Below are 15,162 nucleotides of genomic sequence, written 5' to 3' on the forward strand. Positions count from 1 at the left end.
TCTCTCTAATTTTACAATATCATGTTCATTTACCAGTTAATATAATAAACATACATCTTGGTAAAGGCTATTTGAAAAATTGGCCAGAATTCAATAACAATGATCAGTTTAGAACTAAAGTAAACATGATAAAGATAGATGAATGGATAGATAGATAGAGGTACATATAAGAAAATATAGAATCAGTAACAGCAAACATTTTTTATCCTCTGCTCAAATTCATGGGGTATTAATAGGCTAAAATGCAGTGTGAATCTGTGAGGGTGTTGAAAGTAATATCATATAGCAGTATCCAAACTCACTTTCCATGAATCTTTTTTTTTGTCTATATTGCACACATCATGTTGGATCTTAGTTCCCTGACAAGGGATCAAACCCACAACCCCTGCGTTGGAAGCTCAGAGTCTTAATTACCAAATCACCAGGGAAATGCCTCCATGAACCAAATTTTTATGGTGCATCTTGGGGAAGGTACATTCCTTAGAACACGCATTGAGAAATAATGTAGACAAGTAATAGATTACTGAGAGTAAAATAAAATCAAAAAAAAAAGTACAATAATGTGGCTTAAATAATACAGATATTAGTGAACAATCTAATCTCTTAAACATATACTTTTAACACTAATACATCTAAAAAGTTTATCTATTACAGTATTCAGAATGACATTAGAGATGATTTTTAGGGATTTTGCTGCTGAAATTATTAGCACTAAAACCTACAAACAAAATGTTTTGTTTGGAAGACTCAATATTGTCAAGATGTCAGTTCTTCCCAACTTGATTTATAGATTCAGTGCAATCCAAACCAAATTCCCAGCAACTTGTTTTATGAATATGAACAACGTGAATCCTAAAGTTTATATGGACAGCTAAAAGACTTAGAATAGCCAACACAATATTAGAGGATAAGAACAACATTTGAGGACTGTTACCACTGGACTTCAAGGTTTCTAATAAAGCTATAGTAAGTGAGATAGTGTGATAGTGGTGAAAAAAGAGATAAATTGATCAACAGAACAAAACAGAGAGGTCAGGAATAGACCGATGTAAACCTTTGGACTGATCTTTGATAAAGGCTACTGGACATCTACATGCAAAGAAAGGAATCTAGACACAGACCTTACACTTTTCATGAAAAGTAACTTAAAATGAATCTAAACATAAAACCTAAACTATAAAACTCCTAGTAGATAATAAAGAACAAAAGCTGAGTGACCTTGAGTATGGTGATGAATTTTAGATAGAACACAAGAGACATGATATACAGAAGAAATATAGAAAGTTGTACTTAATTAAAATTAGAAATATCTGCTCTGCAAGAGACAATGTCAAGGAAATAAAAAGACAAGTTACATACTGGAAGAGTCTCTTTGAAAAGGATATATCCAATAGAGAACTGTTACATAATATGTCTAAATAGCTCTTAAAACTCAACAATAAGAAACCAAACAGCCTAATTTTAAAATGGTCAGAAGACTTGAACAAACACGTCACTGAAGAAGGTATACAGATAGCAAGTAAGCATATGAAAACATGTTCAACATCACTTATCATTATGGAATTTCAAATTAAAATAACACTGAAATACCACTACACACCAAGCAGAATGGTCAAAATCCAAAACTCTAACAATGCCAAATACTGGCAAGGATGTGGAGCGATGGGAACTCTCATTCACTTCTTGCAGGGAAGCAAAATGGTACCAACACTTTGGACCACAGTTTGACATTCAGAATATAGCACAAGACTTAGATATGCTCTTATAATACAGCTGAACAATCATTCTCCTTGGTACTTACCTGTGCTGTGCTTAGTTGTTCAGTCATGTCCAACTCTTTGTGACCCCATGGACTGTAGCCCACCAGGATCCTCTGTCCATGGGGATTCTCCAGGCAAGAATACTGGTGTGGGTTTCCATGCCCTCCTCAGGAACAGAAAACACATCTCCACATGAAAACCTGCAAATGGATGTTTCAGTTCAGTTGCTCAGTCACGTCCAACTGTTTGTGATCCCATGGACTGCAGAACACCAGGCTTCCCTGTCCATCACCAACTCCAGTGAGTTGAGTCGGTGATGCCTTCCAACCATCTCATCCTCTGTTGTCCCCTTCTCCTCCTGCCTTCAATCTTTCCCAGCATCAGGGTCTTTTCAAATGAGTCAGTTATTCTCATCGGGTGGCCAAAGTATTTTGAGTCTTAAGACTTAAATAAGTCTAAACCTTAACTTAAATGAATCTAACTCTATACCTTAAAGTTTATTAATTTAAAAAAAAATTGTTCACAGATGAAAGTGTGACTTACTTCCAAAGAATAGTTGTAGAAACAGTTGTACTTTTTTCTAAAAGAGGAAGAAACAAACATATGATGACTGTTGTGAGGATTCGTGGTCTATAATGGAAAAATTAACCTAGGCTCTTTGTAAATCCTTATGTAAGAAATAAAAGTTGGACACAGAATTTATATAGTTTGAAAGTATTTCTTTATTTTGGGTATTTATTTTACGTTTAACAGTCATAAGCTCATGGATGCTAGAGACAGCTCACACTGGTTCACAAGAGTGGATTATTAGTGTCCCTTCCCAACTCTGCCTTCAGTAATGTCTTGCAGGTCACCTAACATCAGTTATGGTGGAAGTATTCATACCAGGGAATATGGAAAATTCTATGAATCAGAGTCTTAGTCCTTGGGGGAGGAATGTAGAGTCAACTGTTAAACAGCAGGACACCAGTAAGATCTCTGAAACCTCAGATTGACAAGACCTTCTTTCTTCTGATTCCATTTTCAGTGTGTAGCAGAGTCCATGACTCATTATTAGAGTTTGAAAAATATAGGTTGAACTGATGAAGGCATTTGAAAATGATATGCAGTGATGTTATGATTGAAGCCAACTGAGAGAATTTAGGTGGAAGCATAGTGAGAAATAAAGTTGAAATGAATTTGGTAAGGCATCTCTCTCAGATAGCAAGAAAAAAAAGAATGCATTTTAAAATGAGAATTAAAATAGGAAACTCAATATGCTCATTATAGTGGATGGCAGAGATATAAGAAGAAATAAAAACTTTTACATGTTGACAAGAGTGAGACAAAGCCTTCATTTTTAGAAGAGTTCTGGGGCAAAAATCCAAAAGGCAGGATACAGATTAATAAATTGGGGGGTAGAAATGGAGGCATTAAAGAGCACTGTTCCCTTTGGAGAACCTGTTCCCTTCAGACTTCGGTCTGCTCCTACAGGTAGCTGCCTTGTTTCCTCGTAGAAAGCACCAGCTTCTCTGAGCGATATGTGCCTAATCTGTGAAACAAGCATGATGAATTAGAAGGTCATTTCCAACTGGAAAATTAAATGATTTGTGGCTCTTTGAAAAAAATTAAAGGAGAGAGAAAAAGATGATACCTGAGAGAGTATCATGATTGTTTCCTTATGTGTAAGGAAGAGTTCTGATTAGGTTGGTAGAGAGAAAGGAAAGGATCCAAGGTATACAGTGGATAGATTATTTAAATGGGGAGGATATTCAAATGGGGAGGATATGAGGATATTATAGACTGAAATGGGAAAAGGGAAAAAAGTAGGGGTATTAGTATGACAATTTTTTTTTAATCATTAGTTTCAGGAAATAATAAGAATAGTTAATTTTTACTAAGGATAACATAAGTGTTTTTCTAAATGTTTTATGTGCAATATATATTTTAATTCTCACAAAATCCGAAAGTTAGGCAGTTTTTTAATTCCTATTTTTACTAGGAACTGAGAGATTTCTGTATCTGCCAAAGATACAGAATTTTACCCAAAATTCTGACTCCTGATTATGTAGGCTGGTAGACAGAAACCTATAACTAGAGACCTGTTTGATAATTTACCCAACTCATTTACTACTTTGCTCTCCATTTCCCTATTCAACAAACAGGCATAATGTTTTCTTTCCCATCTAAATTCCAGGGCTATTTTGAAATTGTACTTTATGAAAATTAAAGTATGACAGATACGCAGAATATTTTTCATTAAAAAAATAGACAAAAGGACATAAGAATGTTTAGAGGATAAAAATTAAGTGGCTTAATCTTGAATGCCCTTGATTATTTCATTAATGTAGATGGGGTCATATACTAAAAAGGAAGAGCTATAGCATTGGAAGCGTAAGAGACAGAAAAAAGATCTGAACAAGTTAATACTGGATGATCCCCAGTAGTTCTACTATTTTTACCCTAGTTTGATAATGGGACATTTGCCAGACCATAACAAAGGAAATTCCAGATTATGATTTAGCAGATACTCTTATGTTGGCTTCAGTGCCATTTTACTTTCTATTTAGTCTGTCAACATTCATACCATCTTCTATTAGTGTGTCAGACATACAATTCCACTCACTATGGAAACAGATTTCTCATGAGACTTTGAACATTAGGATGACAACAACTTTGGACACATATACCCACAGAGTTTTCCTTTCTGAGTTTTTGCTTTTGCTTCACTGGCTGAAATAAGAAAATGCAGAAATAAAGCCTGAAGGGTTTGGAGGTTTATTTTTGTTATTTGTTTGAACCAGAATATGAGTTTGCTTCTATTTTCAATGCTATTGTTGTTTAGTCCAAACGACTTCACTTTCCTTTTTACAATGCAGCAAATCTTAACAGCATAATGAAAGTATGGGTGGGAAACATTATTATTACATTTTTTGTTATTTTGGCTCAAAGAATCAGTGTGGAAACAAAAGGCAAAGAGAAAATTATGTCTATGCCCACCCACAATTGGAAAACCCTCCCTAGTTTTTACAGTAATTAAAGTCCAGTTTCTGGCTGGAGGCTGTATGTGTATAAACCCCAGAGATAACATAAAAATGGCTTTATGGGCATCCTCTGAGAGAGAGGATGTTCAATCAGATTCCAGGAACTCAAGAACATGTGTTTTACAAGAAAGAAAGCCAAAATACAAACTTGCCTGTAAGAACTACAAATACCATATGGAAAACTGATCCCATAAACTAAGAAGAAAAACAATAAAGGAATATCTTTTGAATCCCACTATGCCAGTTAAGTGATATAGTCCTGCTTTTCAACCTAATTAAAAAATATGATCAGTTAAAGGGGATCATTTGATTAGTAATTGAAGTGTCATTTCTTTTTATCTTAGCAAACCTGCTACAGTCTGATACATTTTGTAAAAATAAATCAGTTTTTCCGAGGGAGAGATATGATTACTTTCATAGATTTCCTGTACTATAAGTTACTTTGGATTAGTGTTTATGTTTTCTTTCAAGTAAAGGTGTATCTTGTTTAAGCTGTAAGGAGTCTCCCAATAAATAGGGAGAAAATAAATCATCACTGCATTTTGGGTATTTATTTATTCATTTTATTTGCTTACAGTTAATAAGGCAGAGTAGAGTTCAATGGTGAGAGTATAAACTACAATCAGCATAAACTCCATCCTTATATAAAATATTTTACATGATTTATACTATTAATTTCAAATGAAACAGGAAATGATGAAAAAATAATGGTATCTTATCAAATTTTATATTTTTCATAAGGCCTTATACTTTTCTGTGGTTTATAATATTTAAAATTTACTTCAGTCAATTTAAGAATACTTACTTTAATTGTCCCTTCTAGATAATTATCGTTTGCTGGAGGATTACTTCTATTTGTGTTTTATTATTTTGCATTGTGCACTTATCTTTTTGCAGGGATTTTGTTTTTTGATAGAAAGTCCACTGACTGTCTTGTAAAATTATCTCTCTAGAACAGATTTGCCTTTATTTCTTTTCTGCACTCTCTAAATATCATGTGTTCTGGATCCAATTTTATATTAATCTTACAAGGATTTCCCACAGTAGGGTAAATTTGAACTCCATACCAGAACAAATATGATGTTGTGTTATTTATTTGTTCCAAAAAACTTTTCATTTTTACCTTTCAGATCCCTAGGGAGAAAAACATTTTCTTGTTGTGGACAGAATGTATGTATTCTACTCCAAATGAAACTACAAGCTTTCATGAGTTCTGACTCTGCACAGAATTTTCACTTTCAACTCTTTGCCTCATATAGTCTCAGATGTATTCTTCCATCCCCACTGTGCAGACATTAACTTCAAGATTCTTACTATTTAGATATTGTGCAAATCTGATGATCCTCCAGTATCTGGGCAGAATGAGTTTGTATCCTTATTGCTCTTCCTTTTAGTTTCCTTTCCATTGGATAGCATTTAGGGACTTCCCTCTATTTCTAAATTCAATTCAGTAGGCTCAAACTCAGCATTTTAGTCAGTTTGTAGTAGAAGATATACCTCTTATTTTCCTAGAAATCTGAAAGGACCTTTGCATTTATTTTATAAAATAGACATTAGGTGCACAGACTTGGATACTTTTGTAATCCATGGTTCATAACTCTTACCATTGTTTTTCTGCAGCCTGCTTTTACTTGTCAGTTTGAATAATTAGTATGTTCAAGACTATCACTAAATAATACTCAAGATATTGATGATAGGTTAGAACAGTGGGCAAAATGAATGATTTTGAATGAGCAGTAAAAATGAAAAATTCACAGTAAGATCCTGTCATATACATGAATCTTAACGATAAGCTATTAAGTGTTAATAAGCTCCAAAAGTGTATACCACTATTATGCTCACTTTTGGGCTTCCCTGGTGGCACAGACAGAAAATAATCTGCCAGGAATGCAGGAGCCCTGGGTTCAATCCCTGGTTTGGGAAGATCCCTTAGAGGAGGGTGTGACAAACCACTCAAATATTCTTGCCTAGAGAATCCCTATGGACACAGGAGCTTGGCAGGCTATAGTAGTCCATGGGGTCACACAGAATTGGACACAACTGAGCGACTAAACACAGCACAGAGCACAGCACATGCTCACTTTCAAAAGTCATGAAAGCAAAACAAAGCAAGCTATTATTGACTACTAATTGCAGGATGAAGTTTGCCTTTGGTGATATCTGGAAACTTTTGTAAGAATAGGATGGTATGAAAGACTACATGGTTAGATGCAGATTTTTTTTTTTTTACCAACTCAAAATAACATTATGTAATGCGGTGTTTCAAAGAATAGCAAGGAGAGATAACAAAGCCTTCCTAAGTGAACAATGCAAAGAAGTAGAGGGAAACAATAGAATGGGAAAGACTAGAGATCTCGTCAAGAAAATTAGAGATACCAAGGGAACATTTCATGCAAAGATGGACACAATAAAGGACAGAAACAGTGTGGAAGATATTAAGAAGAGGTGGCAAGAATTCACAGAACAACTATACAAAAAAGATCTTAAGAACCCAGATAACCACCACTGTGTGATCACTCACCTGGAGTCAGACATCATGGAGTGGGAAGTCAAGTGGGCCTTAGGAAGCATCACTATGAACAAAACTAATAGAGGTGATGGAATTCCAGTTGAGCTATCTCAAATCCTAAAAGATGATGATGGGAAAGTGCTGCACTCAACATGCCAGCAAATTTGGAAAACTCAGCAATGGCCACAGGACTGGAAAAGTTAGGTTTTCATTCTAATTCTAAAGAAGGGCAATGTCAAAGATTGTTCGAACTACCACACAATTGCACTCATTTCATATGTTAGCAAAGTCACGCTCAAAATTCCCCAAGCAAGGCTTCAACAGTACATGAACCGAGGACTTCCAGATGTTCAAGTTGGATTTAGAAAAGGGAGAGGAACCAGAGATCAAATCGCCAACATTTTTTGGATCATAGGAAAAACAAGGGGAATTCAGAAAAACATCTACTTCTGCTTCATTGACTATGATAAAGCCTTTGACTGCGCAGATCACAACAAACTGTGGAAAATTCTTAAAGAGATGGGAATATCAGACCACCTTACCTGCCTCCTGAGAAACCTGTATGCACATCAGGAAACAACAGCGAGAACCAGACATGGAACAAAGGACTGGTTCCAAATTGGGAAAGGTGTACTGAAGGCTGTATATTGTCAACCTGCTTACTTAACTTATACGCAGAGTATATCATGTGAAATGCTGGGCTGGATGAATCACAAGCTGGAATCAAGATTGTCAGGAGAAATATCAATAACCTCAGATATGAAGATGACACCACCCTTATGGCAGAAAGTGAAGAAGAACTAAAGTGCCTCTTGTTGAAGGTGAAAGAGGAGAATGGAAAAGCTGGCTTAAAACTCAACATTAAAAAATAAAAACAAAACTAAGATTATGGCATGCAGTCCCATCACTTCAAGGCAAATAAACAGCATCTGTGGCAATAAAGTGAAATCAAACTTCTTGAGAAAGATGAAGAAAATATGATTTTATAGAGAAAAGATAAATACATAAGTTCCCTATATGTGAACCTTTCAGTTGGGAATTTTCAAAGATGCAAACATGAGTTTGCATGTGTAATCACATAAGTTAGTTCATGTGTCTGGCATATGTTGTCATGTGCATGGATCTTCTACAAAATTTTTTGTGCACTTTACTGTACAATGTGTTTATTTCAAGCCCAGGATGTCCTGAAACAAGCACAAAAGCAGCAGTGATGTAGCTGGTACTGCTAACAGGTGCCAGCTGTTGTACTGTACTGCTGTACTCTTCAAGGTACTATACAGTAAGAGTAAAAATGTTGTCTTTATTTTTTGTCTTTGTTTTTTATGTATCATTCCTGTGAAAAATATTATAAACCTATTACAATATAGTGCTATATAGTTAATTGTGTGAGGTAAGTACGTAGGCTAAATTTGTTAGACTTAACGATTTCAGAGGGGAACTTATTCATATGTAGGGGACTTACTGTAACAGAAAAAAAAAATTGTTATTCCCACCTTTTTTTCCAGAGAGAGGAAAAAATAATCAAGTCTTTGGTGACTATCTGGGAAATTTACAATTGCTAAGTGGACAAAGAGTGTCGTGGAACTGATGGTAAATTAATCTACTCCCTCTAACTTTCAGAATATTCTCCCTGACTTCTCCCTAGCCTGGTAGTTCTGAAGAATAGACTAGTTATTAAAGTTTTTTCATAAGTAGCAGGTTAACTTCTTCTTTTTTAATAATTTTATTTATTTAGGCTGTGCTGGGTCTTCAAGGCTATGTGGGCTTTTCTCTAGTTGCAGGGATCAGGGGTTACTCTCTAATTGTAGAGTGTGAGCTTCTCATTGTGGTGGCTTCTCTTGTGGAGCACGGGCTTTAGTGTGTGCAGGTTTAAGTAGCTGCAGCTCATGGGCTCAGTTGGGTTTCCTAGGTGCTGCAGTGGTAAAGAATCTTCTTGTCAGTGCAGGAGAGACCCAGGTTTGATATCTGGGTCAGGAAGATACCCTAGAAGAGGAAATGGCAACCAACTCCAGTATCTTGCCTGTCCATGGACAGAGGAGCCTGGCGTGCCTCACTCCATGGGGTGGCAGAGTCGGACACAGCCGAACATGAACGCACATGGGCTCAGTAGTTGCAGCTCCCAGGCACTAGAGCACGGGCTCAATAGTTGTGGCACATGGGCTTAGTTGCCCTGTGTAATGTGGGATCCTCCCAGACCAGGGATCAAATCCATGTCACATGCATGGCAGGTGTATTCTTTACCACTGAGCCACCAGGGAAGCTTCTAGTAGATTAACTTCTACTCAAGATGGTGTAGTCCCCTTTCTTCCTCTTCCCTGCTAAGTACAACTATAAACCTTGGAAATAACACAAGACACAATCAAAGAAGAGTTCTCAAAGGTTCTAAGAAGAAGATGAACTTGTTTAGAATACCAGGATTTGAGGAACTATATAGTGGCCACCCAACAGAAGAGAGTGACCCAGATCCCTCATTTCTTGAACTTCAACCTAACAACAGAAGGAAGGTCAGGTAGGCTTATTCTGCCCTAGGGCAGAATAGGACTCTGACAATATCAGGGAAGCCCAACAGCACTGAGAATGGGTCAGGATCTCTGCCAACAATAAGCAGCTACTGGAAATGCCCTCTTATTATTCAGCAAATGCTCACTCATTAGACATTTTTCCTGTATGGGATAGTTGGTTTTGACTCACATGTGAACACTCTTCCCATAAAGTAACACTGAAATGAAACTGAGAATGCATTCTTTCAAAAAGAGTTGACTTTTTTACCTCTGCTTTGAGAAAGACTCATTACCTGCTAAAAACTACTACAGTCTCCTTCATGCAGCTTGTCTTAACATAAATAATTTAGTTTCAGCTTTCCTGGTTTCAAATACGAGTCTCGGGATCACATACCAAAATGGTCACTGTCAGATTTAGCATTTACTTACAAAGTTGAATTCCAGTTTATCTCTCTTTATCATAAAATATTAATTCTTTAAAGGCATCGTATTTTATCTATGTTGGCACAAAAGTAATTATCTTTTCAGACCCTGAATTTTAAATCATTATAACTAGGCTGAAACACATCTTTATTAATCAAAATAGGAAACATTACAATCAACGTATTTTTGCCCATAAGAAATAAGTTTGTTTATTCCTATAGCATAAAAAACCAGGCTTCGGGATTTGACAAACTCTTGGAAAGCATTTTCTGTGTCCTGCTCGTTGTGAAAGCATTTTCCCTGAAAAAAGTTGTTGAGATACTTGAAGAAGTGGTAGTCAGTTGGCGAGTGGTCAGGTGAATATGACAGATGAGGCAAAATTTCGTAGCCCAATCTGTTCAACTTTGTAGCATTGATTGTGCAACGTGTGGTTGAGCATTGTTGAGGAGAAGAATTGGGCCCTTTTTGTTGACCAATGCCTATTGCAGGCCTTGCATTTTTTGGTGCATCTCATTGATCTGCTGAGCATAATCTCAGATGTAATTGTATCACTGGGATTCAGAAAACTGTAGTGGATGAGAAGCATAGCAGACCACCAAACAGAAATAAGTTTTTTGGTGCAAGTTTGGCCTTGGGAAGTGCTTTAGGGCTTCTTCTCAATCCAAACATTGAGCTGGTCTTCACTGGATGTTGTATAAAATCCACTTTTCATCGTACATCACAATCCAACTAATGGTTCATTGTTACACAGAATAAGAGAAGACAACACTTTAAAATGACGATTTGTTTGATTTTTGATCAGCTCTTGAGGCACCCACTTATCAAACTTTTACACCTTTCCAATTTGATTCAAATGTCAAATGACTGTAGAATGGTTGACACTGAATGCTTAGGCAACTTCTCCTATAGTCATAAGAGGATCAGCTTTGATGATTTTTCGCTATTGGTCGTTGTCAACTTTCAATGACCAGGCACTACACTCCTGATTTTCAAGGCTGTCGTCTCCTTTGCAAAACTTCTTGAACCACCACTGCACTGTATTCATTAGCAGCTCCTGAGCCAAATATTTTGTTGATGCTGCAAGTTGTCTCTGCTGTTTATGACCCATTTTGAACTTGAACAAGAATATTGCTCGAATTTGTTTTTTGACTAACATCATCTCCTCAGTCTAAAATACCTATAAAATAAACAGCAAGTCATAAATCATTAGCAAAATCATAAAGGAAGTAATGCACATTAAAATGATGTGTAACATAACCACATTTAAGAAAGTATTCTAATATACAGTGGCAAAGTTCAACAATGCAAAGCCACAATTACTTTCACACCAAACTAATAGAATCTATTTATTTGTATAAGCACAGACTTACAGAGAAACTGTCTGTTCACTATACAGAGCAGATGCTCAAGTAGACTTTTTGGTTCAGTTCAGTTCAGTAGCTCATGTCTGACTCTTTGCCACCCCCTGGACTGCAGCATGACCGGCTTCCCTGTCCATCATCAACTCCCAGAGCTTGCTCAAACTCATTTCCATCAAGTTGGTGATGTCAGACAACCGTCTCATCCTCTGTCATCCACTTCTCCTTCTGCCTTCAATCTTTCCCAGCATCAGGGTCTTTTCCAATAAGTCAGTTCTTCACATCAGATGGCCAAAGTATTGGAGTTTCAGCATCAGCATCAGTCCTTACAATGAATATTCAGGGTTGATTTCTTTTAGGATTGACTAGTTTGAACTCCTTGCAGTCCAATGGACTCTCAAGAGTCTTCTCCAACTCCACATTTCAAAAGCATCAATTCTTCAGTGCTCATCTTTCTTTATAGTCCAACTCTCACATCCATACATGACTACTGGAAAAACCACAGTGTTGACTAGATGGGCCTTTGTCAGGAAAGCAATGTCTCTGCTTTTTAATATTCTGTTTAGGTTTGTCATAGCTTTACTCAAGGAGCAAGAGTCTTTTAATTTCATGGCTGCAGTCACCACCTGCAGTGATTTTGGAACCTAAAAAAATAAAGTCTGTCACTGTTTCCATTGTTGCCCCATCTATTTGCCATGAAGTGATGGGATCGGATGCCATGATCTTAGTTTTCTGAATGTTGAGCTTTAAGTCAACTTTTCACTCTCCACTTTCACTTTAATCAAGAGGCTCTTTAGTTCTTCTTCACTTTCTGCCATAAGGGTGTTGTCATCTGCATATCTGAGATTATTGATATTTCTTCTGGCAATCTTGATTCCAGCTTGTGCTTCATACAGTCCAGTGTTTCTCATGATACACTCTGCATATAAGTTAAATAAGTAGGGTGACAATATACAGCCTTGACACACTCCTTTTCCAATTTGGAACCAATCTGTTGTTCCATGTCCAGTTCTAACTGTTGCTTCTTGACCTGTATACAGATTTCTCAGGAGCAGGTAAGGTGGTCTGGTATTCCTATCTCTTTCAGAATTTTCCACAGTTTGTTGTGATCCACACAGTCAAAGGCTTTGGCGTAGTCAATAAAGCAGAAGTAGATGTTTTCTCTGGAATTCTCTTGCTTTTTTGATGATCCAACGGATGTTGGCAATTTGATCTCTGGTTCCTCTGCTTTTTTTTAAATCCAGCTTGAACATCTGGAATTTCATGGTTCATGTACTGTTGAAGCCTGACTTGGAGAATTTTGAGCATTATCAGGGTTTCCCAGATAGCTCAGTTGGTAAAGAATCCACCTGCAATGCAGGAGACCCCAGTTTGATTCCTGGGTTGGGAAGATCCCCTGGAGAAGGGAAAGGCTACCCACCCTAGTATTGCCTATTGATTTTTTGATTACTTAAATTCAATTAATATATGCTGGTGATTCTGTAAAAATTTGAACGCTAAGAATTATTGGTGTATGCAGTCAAGGCACTGAAGCATATTTCAGGGTAAAGTTTTTGCATTTTGATTAAAATGTTTAAGAGCTATTCATCACTGTCATTAATTTTAAATGGATGAGGGTCATCATTTATTTTTCTCCTGAATTTCCATTTGAGATTTTTAAACATCATTTTAAAATATAATGATATTCAACTTGAAGAGATATTTTGATGCATGTTCCAGATGATTTTTTTTTTAAATAGCTACCTAAATACTTTGTCATATAGATAAAAGAACTATTTTATTTTGAATTACATTTAGTAAAAATTAGAAGCTAAATTCAAGTGTATAAATTTGTGGGAACAACAAATAATTCACTCTACTGAAACTTGATTTATCGTAAATGAAAGGTTTCATATTAATAACAGTACTGCTAATATGGGCTTTCCTGGTGGCTCAGATGGTAAAGAATCTGCCTGTAATGCAGGAGGCCTGGGTTCAATCTCTGGGTTGGAAAGATTCCCTGGAGAAGAGAATGACAACCCACTCCAGTATTCTTGCCTGGAGAATTCCATGGACAGAGGAGCTTGGTTGGTCACAAAGAGTCAGACACCACTGAGCAACTAACACACTAACTCATTTATCCTGGAGAAGTGAACAGTTACTCACTCCAGTATTCTGGCCTGGAGAATTCCATGTACTATATAGTCCATGGAGTGTCAAAGAATCAGACACGACTGAGTGACTTTCACTTTCACTGCTAATATAGCTCTTCTTGATTTAGCTTAATATGCCATATTCAATCTTAACTTGTATTCATATAACATTATTGTTCTTGCTTAGTTGCTAAGCTGTGTCTGACTCTTTGCCATCCCATGGTCTGTAGCCCACCAGGCTCCTCTGGTCATGGGATTTTCCAGGCAAGAATACTGGAGTGGGGTGCCATTTCCTTCTCCAGGTGCGGGGGGCAACCTGACAACAAGCAGGATCTGCTTTGGGAGCTGCCTTGTTAACTCAAGGGTCAAGTCCAGACATAGCTCTCTGTCCCACCACCTCTTATTAATTATTAAGGAAACTTCTTGCAGCCCCTGGAGCACATCTGACGCAGGACAAATGGCTTTTATGACCTGAGTCCTGAGATACGACCTGAGCCCTGAGATACAGAGTCATGAGATCTTGATTGATAGCTTTATGTTACTTAGGTGATTTTTGGTGCATGTTACTTAGGTGATTTTTGATGATTGTGTTGTATAAGAATTTCCTGGTATAAGGGTATAAAATTCTGTGTGTAAAAATAAACAAGCATCACTGGCATTACAGATTGCAGTGATCCTCTCAACCCCTGCTGTGTCTGTGTCTATTTCTTTCTCAGCTGAGGAATCCCGCGTTTGTGCCTACGTTGACTCGTCGGCTGGCCCCGACAAGTGGCACCCAACGTGGGGCACGACGTTTAGGAGATTCTCGGCCGCTGCCCGGAGGTGCACCTAAGTACACATTTCTAGCGTGAAGAAAAAATACGGTAGGGGCAGGAAGGTTTATAGTTGAGAGTAAAAAATGGGGCAAGATCATAGTCGTCAATTGTTTGTACACATGTTGTATGTAATGTTAAAAGATCGAGGGGTCAAAGTATCTAAAACTAAATTACGCACATTCTTGCAGTTTGTTGAGGAAGTCTGTCCTGGTTCCCTGAGGAAGGAACTATGAGTTTAGAGATTTGGAAGAAGATTGGTAAGCAGATTCAAACACATTATACACTTTATGGCCCTTCCAAAGTTCCAGTAGAAACTTTCTCATTGTGGACTTTAATTCGTGATTGCCTTGATTTTAGTCATGAAGAAGGGCGATTAACAATAACGGACAACGTTGATTCGTCTCTTCCATCACCACAGCAAGTACAAGCCCTTTTGAGGCTGGCCCAACAGGGGTCTGATCAATACACCTCTCCTTTTAGAGTGTTGATTCAACTATTACTGCTTTTGCAAAATCTTTCTGGTGTTCAGGGAAAGGTATACTGGGCCTATGTCCCTGACCCCCTCTTGCTGCAGCCAGTCACCTGGGAGATGGCATTCATTCTTGTATACGTTAATGACACCTTCACATTGGGAAGATCCT

The 15,162-nt window shown here is 37.2% G+C and overlaps 1 long non-coding RNA gene across 1 annotated transcript in view; it reads right to left on the reverse strand.

Moving 5' to 3' along the window:
* Positions 1 to 314: 314 nt before the first annotated feature.
* LOC145524088 (uncharacterized) overlaps positions 315 to 15,162 on the reverse strand; it is a 410,741-nt gene continuing 395,893 nt past the window's right edge. The window contains exon 3 of the long non-coding RNA XR_014067151.1: positions 315 to 1,960. This is a non-coding gene — a long non-coding RNA (uncharacterized LOC145524088). The remainder of the gene's footprint in view (positions 1,961 to 15,162) is intronic.

The sequence above is a fragment of the Giraffa tippelskirchi genome, chromosome 10 (assembly GCF_054371585.1).
Source record: "Giraffa tippelskirchi isolate mGirTip1 chromosome 10, T2T-mGirTip1v1.2.pri, whole genome shotgun sequence".
Lineage (NCBI taxonomy): Eukaryota > Metazoa > Chordata > Mammalia > Artiodactyla > Giraffidae > Giraffa > Giraffa tippelskirchi.